The sequence below is a fragment of the Canis aureus genome, chromosome 27 (genome assembly GCF_053574225.1).
Source record: "Canis aureus isolate CA01 chromosome 27, VMU_Caureus_v.1.0, whole genome shotgun sequence".
Classification (NCBI taxonomy): domain Eukaryota; kingdom Metazoa; phylum Chordata; class Mammalia; order Carnivora; family Canidae; genus Canis; species Canis aureus.
Genome location: NC_135637.1, coordinates 30,393,010 through 30,402,986, shown reverse-complemented (window position 1 = coordinate 30,402,986; position 9,977 = coordinate 30,393,010). Strand labels below are relative to the sequence as shown.

The 9,977-nt window shown below is 42.7% G+C and overlaps 1 long non-coding RNA gene and 1 pseudogene across 1 annotated transcript; both read right to left on the bottom strand.

Annotated features, from left to right (window-relative positions):
- Positions 1-5,617: 5,617 nt before the first annotated feature.
- Positions 5,618-6,813, bottom strand: LOC144299544 (large ribosomal subunit protein uL30-like; annotated as a pseudogene).
- Positions 6,814-9,156: 2,343 nt separating this feature from the next.
- LOC144299543 (uncharacterized) lies at positions 9,157-9,667 on the bottom strand. The gene is made up of 2 exons (XR_013366241.1): positions 9,427-9,667; positions 9,157-9,314 (listed from the first exon to the last, which is right to left on the bottom strand). It is a non-coding gene; the product is annotated as an uncharacterized LOC144299543 (long non-coding RNA).
- Between the last annotated feature and the right edge of the window lie 310 nt (positions 9,668-9,977).

Genomic DNA, 9,977 nt, shown 5'->3' with positions numbered 1-9,977 from the left:
CCCAGGAGAGGAAAGAAGGTTAAGCAAAAAGTGCAGATGAGAGAGGACCATCTAAGGCAAAAAGAATGGACTTCCTCTGCCTGGACTCTTGCAGGTTCCCCGGCACAGAGTCCCTGCCCCTCCACAGGAGAGCTGTCTGAGGAACCTGCAGAATGTTCTGGAGTGAATGGCTGAGGGCATGAGGAAGCTGGATGGATATAGGGAACCTGAGAGAAGATTGATCCTTTCACAGCTCAGGCTCCTGTCAGGTCAGAGAAGCCCCTGTGAACTGAATAACTTGTCATCTGCCACTCACCTTAGTCTTCCAATTTGAGGGAGCTCCTCCTCATTCCTCTCTGGACACCACCCAGTTATTCTTCCCATCACAAGTGTCCTATCCTCAGTTGCCCTCTCTGACATTTGGTCACCTGAACAAAGACCTTAATCATGCTGACTATGTAATTCTTGGTGCTCATGTGTGCAGAGTAGAAATAGGTGGGAGTTCTGGTATCCCACATGGTTGGGGCAGGGGGTCACATGGTGGCTACCACGTCCTGTACGTGAGAGCAGCGTCTTCTCTCTGAGATAGACTGGGTAGCAGGTGGTGTTCTCAAGTGCATTTCAGGTCGCAATTGGGCATTGAACGACGAAGGAAATATGACTGCACAGTCTCTTGGGCACCACCATGATATCTGGGGACAGTCTTGCTCCTTCTTTCCTTTTGCTCTTGGGAATGGAGTCACTCATGACATATGGGGTCTTATTCCTCATGACTGTTCCGTACATCAGAATGTATGGAATGGTTATAAATTATTTCCCATATAATTATACCTTATTTAAAATTCATGGTAATGGCTCTTTTCACAGGAAGAAGGAAAAGATGATGTAGGTTTACATATGGGTTGAGAGAAAGCCACCATCTAATTTCTATAACCAGAAGGTTATAGAGTCACAGCACAGAAGAGCCTCAAATGGGTGGAGTCATTGCTCCAAGTCCCACTGGAGCAGGGTCAGGCCTTTCTCACGTGTGAAGAAGGTTGGCATCAGTCCCTCTTTCTTGTCAGTTGCCCAGAGCCCCCTGGTGTCGCAACAGTTGTGTTCTGTATTTATCAAAATGGTGCTTCACAGTCAGGTTTTTCAGTGACAGAATAAGATAAACCTATTTAAAATTTTTAAATGATAATCATGCTACTCAATTAGGGAGATAAGTAATGAAATGTGGAGAAAAATAAATCATGAAAACAGGTATACTTTATTAAGAAGAAAAAATGGTCCACGAATGCCTAAATAGACCAATTTCCTTAGAAAAAATACACAATATAATTAGAAACCCTTCCTCAAAAAGGCATAAGATACAGTCAGCTTCAGAAGAAAAACAAATGAAAATGAAGATACAACAATTCAAAATCTTTAGAATACAGCAAAAGCAGTCCTAAGAGAGAAATACATCTCAATACAAGCATCCCTCAAAAATTTTGAAAAAAACCAAATACACCAGATAACCTCACACCTAAAGGAACTGGAGAAGAACAGTAAATAAAACCTACACCAAGCAGAAGAAGAGAGCAGAACTCAATGAAATAGAGATCAGAAGAACTGAAGAAGAAATCAACAAAACCAGGATTTGTTTCTTTGAAAGAATTAATAAGATAGATAAACCGTTAGCCAACTTTATTTAAAGGAAGAGAGAAATTACTTCAATTAATAAAATCATGAATGAAAGAAGAGAGATCACAATCAATACCAAGGAAATACAAACAATTTTAAAAACGTAATACAAGCAGCTATATGCCAATACATTATGCAATCTAGGAGAAAAGGATGCATTTCTGGAAAACCACAAATTACCAAAACTCTGACTGGAAGAAATAGAAAACCTGGACAGGCCAAAAGCCAGGGAGAAAACTGAAGCAGTCATCAAAAACCTCCCAAGACACAAACGTCCAGGGCCAGATGGCTTCCCTGGGGAATTCTACCAAACGTTTAAAGAAGAAATAATGCTTTTTCTACTAAAGCTGTTGTGAAGGATAGAAAGGAACAGAATACTTTCAAACTAGTTTTATGATGCCAGTATCACCTTAATTCCAAAACCAGACAAAGACCCCACAAAAAGGAGAATTAGAGACCAATATCCCTGATGAACACAGATGCAAAAATTCTCAACGAGATACTAGCCAATAGGATCCAGCAATACATTAAGAAGATTATTCCCGGTGGCCAAGTGGGATTTATCCCCGAGATGCAAGGCTGATTCAATACTCGTAAAACAATCAACAGGATATATCACATCAAAAAGAGAAAAACAAAACCCTATGATCCTGTCAATTGGTGCAGAAAAAGCATTTGACAAAATACAGCATCCATTCCTGATCAAAACTCTTCAAAGAGTAGGGATAGAGGGAACATTCCTCAGGATCTTAAAAGCCATCTATGAAAAGACCACAGCAAATATCATTCTCAATGGGGAAACACGAGAGCCTTTCCCCTAAGATCAAGAACATGACAGGGATGTCCACTCTGTACAACATTGCTATTCAAAATAGTACTAAAAGTCCTACATCAACAATCAGGCAACAAAAAGAAATAAAAGATATTCAAATTGGCAAAGAAGAAGTCAAACTCTCCCTCTCTGCAGATTACGTGATGCTGTATATAGAAAACCCAAATGACTCCACCCCAAGATTGCTAGAACTCATACAGCAATTCAGCAATGTGACAGGATACAAAATCAATGCACAGAAATCAGTGGCATTTCTATACACTAACAATGAAACTGAAGAAAAAGAAATTAAGGAGTCAATTCCATTTACATTTGCACTCGAAAGCACAAGATACTAGGAATAACGAGAACAAAAAAGGTAAAGCATCTACACCCTAAAAACAACAGAACACTTCTGAAAGAAATGGAGGAAGACACAAAGAGATTGAAAAAAATTCCATGCTAATGGATTGGAGGAATTAATATTGTGAAAATATCTATGCTACCCAGGGCAATTTACACGTTCAATGCAATCCCTATCATAGTACCATGGACTTTCTTTCTTTTGTTTTATTGCAGTTCAAATTGCCAACATATACCATAACTCCCAGTGCTCATCCCATCAAGTGCCCCCTTCGGTGCCTGTCAGCCAGTCACCCCCAACACCCACCCACCTCCTTTTCCACCACCCTTTGTTTGTTTCCCAGAGTTAGGAGTCTCTCATGTTCTGTCTCCCTAATATTTCCCACTCATTTTCTCTCCTCTCTCCTTATTCCCTTTTACTCTTTCTTATATTCCCCAAATGAATGAGACCATATAATGTTTGTCCCTCTCTGATTGACTTACTTCACTCAGCATAACACCCTCCAGTTCCATCCATGTCGAGGCAAATGGTGGTTATTTGACATATCTAATGGCTGAGGAATATTCCATTGTATACACAAACCACATCTTCTTTATCCATTCATCTTTCAATGGACACCAAGGCTCCTTCCACAGTACCATGGACTTTCTTCAGAAAGTTGGAAGAAAGCATCTTAAGTTTGTGTGGAATCAGAAAAGACCCCGAATAATCAGGAGAATATTGAAGAACAAAACCAGAGCCAGGGCATGACAATGCCATATTTCAGGTTGTACTAAAAAGTTTTGATCATTAAGACAGTATGGTACTGGCACAAAAACAGACACATAGGTCAAAGGAATAGAATGGAGAACCCAGAAATGGGCCCTCAACTCTATGGTCAATTAATATTTGACAAAGCAGGAAAGACTATCCAGTGGAAAAAAGACAGTACTGTTCAATAAATTGGGCTGGAAAAATTGGACATCCACATGCAGAAAAACGAATCTAGCATACTCTCTTACACCATACACAAAGATAAACTCAAAATGGATGAAAGATCTAAATGTGAGACAAGATTGCATCAAAATCCTAGAGGTGAACACAGGCAACACCCTTTTTAGACTTGGCCACAGCAACTTCTTGCTAGATATATCTATGAAGGCAAGGGATACAAAAGCAAAAATATACTATTAGGACTTAATCAGGATAAAAAGCTTCTACACATCAAAAGAAACATTCAAAAAAACCAAAAAGACAAACTACAGAATGGGAGAAGATATTTACAAATGATGTATCAGATAAAGGGCTAGTTTCCAAGATCTATAAAGAACATAGTAAGGTCAACAGCAAAGAAACAAACAATCCAATCATGAAATGGGCAAAAGATATGAAGAGGCATTTCACAGAGGAAGACAGACGTGGCCAACAAGCACATGAGGAAATGCTCCCCATCACTTGCCATCAGGGAAATACAAATCAAAACCACAATGAGATACCACCTCACACCAGTGAGAATGGTGAATATTAACAAGACAGGAAATAACAAATGTTGGAGAGGATGTGGAAAAAGGGGAACCCTCAATCATTGTTGGTGGGAATGTGAACTGGTACAGCCACTCTTGAAAACTGTATGGAAGTTCCTCAAAGAGTTAAAAATAGATGTACCATATGACCCAGCAATTGTACTGCTGGAGATTTACCCCAAAGATATTGATGCAGTGAAACAGCAGGACACCTGCACCCCAATGTTTATAGCAGCCATGTCCACAATAGCCAGACTGTGGAACGAGCCTTGGTGTCCATCGAAAGATGAATGGATAAAGAAGATGTGGTCTATGTATACAATGGAATATTTCTCAGCCATTAGAAACAATGAATACCCACCGTTTGCTTCAACGTGGATAGAACTAGAGGGTATTATGCTGAGTGAAGTAAGTCAATCGGAGAAGGACATACATCATATGGTTTAATTCATATGGGAAATATAAGCACTATTGAAACGGAATGGAGATAAAATGAGTAGTAAATATCAGTGAGGGTGACAAAACAAGAATGCCTCCTAAGTCTGGAAAACAAACAAGGCATAGTGGAAGGGGTGTTGGGCGGGGGGATAGGGTGTCCGGGTGAGGGGCACTGAGTGGGGCATTTGAAGGGATGAGCACTGGCTGCTAAACTATATGTTGGCAAAACTGACTCCAATAAGAATACAAAAAAAAGGGCAGCTCAGGTAGCTCAGTGTTTTAGCGCCGCCCTCAGCCTGGGGGGTGATCCTGGAGACCCAGGATCCAGTGCCACGTTGGCTCCCTGAATGGAGCCTGTTTCTCCCTCTGCCTGTGTCTCTGCCCCCCCCCCTCCTCTCTGTGTATTTTCAGGAAAAAAAATCAATAAAATCTTTTTAAAAATATTAAAAAACACAAACAAACAAATGAAAACAAAAGAACCTAAAAAAAAAAAAACAAAAGAACCTAACAAACCTTCAGAGATCATAGTTTGATTTGATTATATATATACTTTTTCGAATGTGTGGGTGACTCAGCCGATTGATTCTTTTTTTTTTTCCATTTGAAAGCAGTTATTTATTAACTAATCAGATTAGAAAAATAATCATGCAGGATCCCTGGGTGGCGCAGCGGTTTGGCGCCTGCCTTTGGCCCAGGGCACGATCCTGGAGACCGAGGATCGAATCCCACGTCAGGCTCCCGGTGCATGGAGCCTGCTTCTCCCTCTGCCTATGTCTCTGCCTCTCTCTCTCTCTCTGTGACTATCATAAATAAATAAAAAAATTTAAAAAAAAAGAAAAATAATCATGCTAGATACCTTAGTTCATCCTTCTAATAAGCCAATTAATCTGGTCTTCCCTGTTCCCAGCATCTCGAACTTCTTCAAAATGAGTGATCTTTTTCTTCATTCTGCCGCATGGAGAAGATAATTTGAAGGGCCATAAAAAGTTGTTCGTTTCTTTGAAATGTTTTCCAACAGTATAGATTTTGTGAATCAGATCCTCCATGCAGATGATACCATATTTACCACTAGATCGGGCAATATGTTACCTATCAGGGCATTTCGCTTCTTGTTGATCTTACCATAACCATGCTTGTAGATCAACTCATTCACTGACTTCAGGTTTGGGTACACCCTACTGTATATGGTTCCACAATCCTCAGCATGTTAACTGAAGCCTGTTGAGCTTAACAAAAGTGCCATTGAAGACCTGGCAAAGGTGAAAAAGTTGCAGCACCTTTGGAACCTCTGGGCTCACAACATTGATACCTCCGATCCTTTTTTTTTTCTGTTTTATTTTTTATTTTCTTAATAATAAATTTATTTTTTATTGGTGTTCAATTTGCCAACATAGAGACTAACACCCAGTGCTCATCCCGTCAAGTGCCCCCGTCAGTGCCCGTCACCCATTCACCCCCACCCCCCGCCCTCCACCCCTTCCACCACCCCTAGTTAGTTTCCCAGAATAGGAGTCTTCATGTTCTGTCTCCCTTTCTGATATTTCTCACACATTTCTTCTCCCTTCCCTTATATGCCCTTTCACTATTATTTATATTCCCCAAATGAATGAGAACATATAATGTTTGTCCTTCTCAGATTGACTTATACCTCTGATCCTGACGACAAATGCTAATTTGGGTTCTGCAGGCACAGAGCAGTTGCCAGCTTTTCTTGCCATCCTTGCCATTCGCATCTCAGTTCTGTACATCTGCCTGGAGTCCTTGTAGTAATGCTTAGCCTTTTCATAGATAAGCTTCCTCCTTGCCTTTTGAAGCATCTTTTGGGCAAACTTTTTTCTCAGATGCTTGATCTTCAACTCTGTGAAATTCCTTTACTTTTTCTTAAGGGTTTCTGGCACAGCAGGAACCCTCTTTTTCTTCTCTTCTGCACCCTCCATGGTTCTAGCCAGAAAAGCGTTTGATTGTCTGATTCTTGTTTTTATCTCAGGTCATGACCTCAGTGTCATGAGATCGAGTCCCACCATGTCAGATTCATCACTCAGTGGGGAGTCTGCTAGAGATTCCCTCACTCCCTCTCCCCCTGCCTCTCCCCCAATCATTCTTTTCCTTTCTCTGTTTCTCTAAAAATAAATGTCATATATATATACATGAAATTTAAAACAATGGAAATTTTAAACTCTTATGGAAATGAAGACAATAGGGATACATACACATGACACATAGAGTACAGAAAAAGAAAGATTGCAGAATATCGTGAACTAAAAAAAGAAATAGTGATTCAAGTGTTCTAAATAAATTATGAACAGTGAGATTGCGTTGTCAGACTAATATATTCAGACCCTATAACCATTATGAATTATTATAGATATGCAGTGGGTTTTCATAAAGATAATTGCTCCAGCAACAGTCATACTAATGAATTAACAGAATCAAATTACATGATCTCGCTAGACCTAGAAAGAAATGTTGTCTATGTGAAAGCAAAGTCCTCATAAAATTCACATAAATAGAAACAGAGAAATTTTACAATGATGACACACTCTCTCCCAGACACATAAAACTCAGTCTCACACCGAGGAAAATAGCTAATGGGGAGGTGGGGGGGAAGACATTTCTACCATTTCAGGAATATGCAAATGTGACCTAAATACCATTAAACTCAACATCTTGGGGATCCCTGGGTGGCTCTGCAGTTTAGCGCCTGTCTTGAGCCCAGGGCATGATCCTGAAATCCACGATCAAGTCCGAAATTGGGCTCCATGCATGAAGCCTGCTTCTCCATCTGCCTGTGTCTCTGCCTCTATCTTTCTCTGTGTCTCTCATGAATAAATCAATAAAATCTTTAAAATTAAATAAATAGGGATCCCTGGGTGGCGCAGCCGTTTGGCGCCTGCCTTTGGCCCAGGGCGTGATCCTGGAGACCCGGGATCGAATCCCACGTTGGGCTCCCGGCATGGAGCCTGCTTCTCCCTCTGCCTGTGTCTCTGCCTCTCTCTCTCTCTCTCTGTGACTATCATAAATAAATAAAAATTTATTTAAAAAAAAATTAAATAAATAAACTCAACATCTTTCTTCAAGTATTAGAGAATGCAAGTGAACAAAAAAAAATCCTGGTTAGGATTCAGCATTGATGAGAATGTAAAGGGAGTTATGTCAGAAGATCCAAATCTATGATTCAGACATAGATACTCTGGAATTGGTGCATCAGTGACAGAAGCAGTCACTCAATGAGCAAAAAGAACAGGCAATCATATTGAAGATGAGTAAGAGGATTCCATGAGTCTGGAAACTTCTAGAAATAGCTAAATGACCAAGGATGGAGATCCTGGATTCCTCAGAGGTCAGGTGGGAGGTGATCAGCCTGGTCCTGCCATGCCCATTCCATGTATTTCAGCAGAAAGAGACCCTGTATCACAACCTGATAGGGGAGATGACCTTTCTGTGTCCTTTGAGGCCTTTCTTTTTCTTTGAGGCCTTTTTCTAGGAAGATGATACAGTGAATGTCTTTGGGGTCACAAGGGAAGGAGTAGCACTGAGACCCAGGTGGTAGCCCTGCATGGACTTGGACCCATGTTGGCAACAGGAATAGCAGACACAGGAGCCACACACTGAGACAGAGCAGCTGCTGGGGCCTCCCCCTCCCAGCAGATGACAAAGGGGTTTCTGGTCTCCGTTCTCAAGGACCTGAGATTCTATGTGATCCTTGAAATGCTGTCACTGGAGGGGCAGTGAAGCATGACCTCATCCTCCTGGCTCAGCCCAGCAATGGCCAGAGAGCCGGAGCTGCCAGACATGGAGGCAGAGAATGGACCAGGGTCCACAGAAGGTCAAGCCATCATAATACATGAGGATTTGACTGCCCACTCATGGAGCTGTTGTTAGCAGGACACATATTGGACACTCCTGATGTGTCCTGACTCAGAGCTGGATTCAGAGTCCCTGTTTCTGCCCTGACCTGTCATGGACTCTGTCCTCAGGGCAGCTGACCTTGGCACCCAGGAGTCGGTACTCAATTTTAGAAAATCATACAATATCTTGATCCCAAGTACAGGCTTCAAGGAGAAGTTTAAGAGAGTGTGGAAAAATTATAGATAAATTCCTTGAGGTGGTGTCTCAGACGCCTGTTTATATCAAACAAACAAAGAAGCACTGACTTGGCCAAACTTTCAGGACTGCACCGGCAGCCCCATCACAGTGGGGATGGCAGGTTTGTGTCTCACTTCCCCCGAGGCCCAGAGCACTGTGTGAGCATCAAGCGTGGTATCAAAGGACTGGCAGTAATAATCAGCCTCGTCCTCAGCCTGAAGCCCAGTGATGGTCAGGGTGGCTGAGTTGCCAGAGTTGGAGCCGGAAAACCGGTCAGGGACCCCTGACGGTCGATCCCCATCACTGTACACGAGGAGTTTAGGGGACTTTCCTGGGAGCTGTTGGTACCAGCTCGCACCAACAATACCGATGTTGTTCGTGCTTCCAGAGCAGGAGATGGTGACCCTCTGGCCAAGGGACCCCGACACTGAGGTCGGCTGAGTCAGCACAGACTGGGCCCAGGACCCTGCAAGGGGGAGAGACACAGAGAGGGTGATGCTCTTTTCAACAGAAAAGGGGAAAAATTAGAGCCCATGTGCCCTCCCAGGATCCCTTCCCCTTTCCCCATATCCAGTCACCTGTGCAGTAAGCAAGGAGTGTGAGGAGGAGAGGGGACCAGGCCATGTTGGAGGTCATCAGTGATTGATCCTGCCTTCTGGGGACCCACAGCTGAGCAGACCTCCTCTAATCTCTCCCTTCCCCTATTCAACCTCTGAGAGAGGGAGGGGCCATCCATGCAAATAAGACCCTAGTCCCTGTGTCTTAAGACACAAAGGCTAGGGCTGGGAGGGGCTGCATGGGACAGGGGTGCAGAGGTCCCAGCTATGAGCCCTGACACAGGCAGTATCAGGTGGCAGGTTTTCTGCTCTGATCAACCCTTATCCCTCAGAAACATGTGAAGGGTGCTCCCTGGGTCTAGGCCTAGACACAGCATTGTACACCATAGGGACACGAGTCCATTAGGGATAACTCCTGCCTCCTCATTACACTGCCCAATGTCAAGTTCCTTAGGGCCAGGACAGATGTCCCCTTATGTGGCCTCCCATCCCCACAGGACACATTTTTCCCTATTCATGCTCCACATAGTGAGTCTGTCCACAGATCCCTGGGCTGTTCATGGGACAGGACT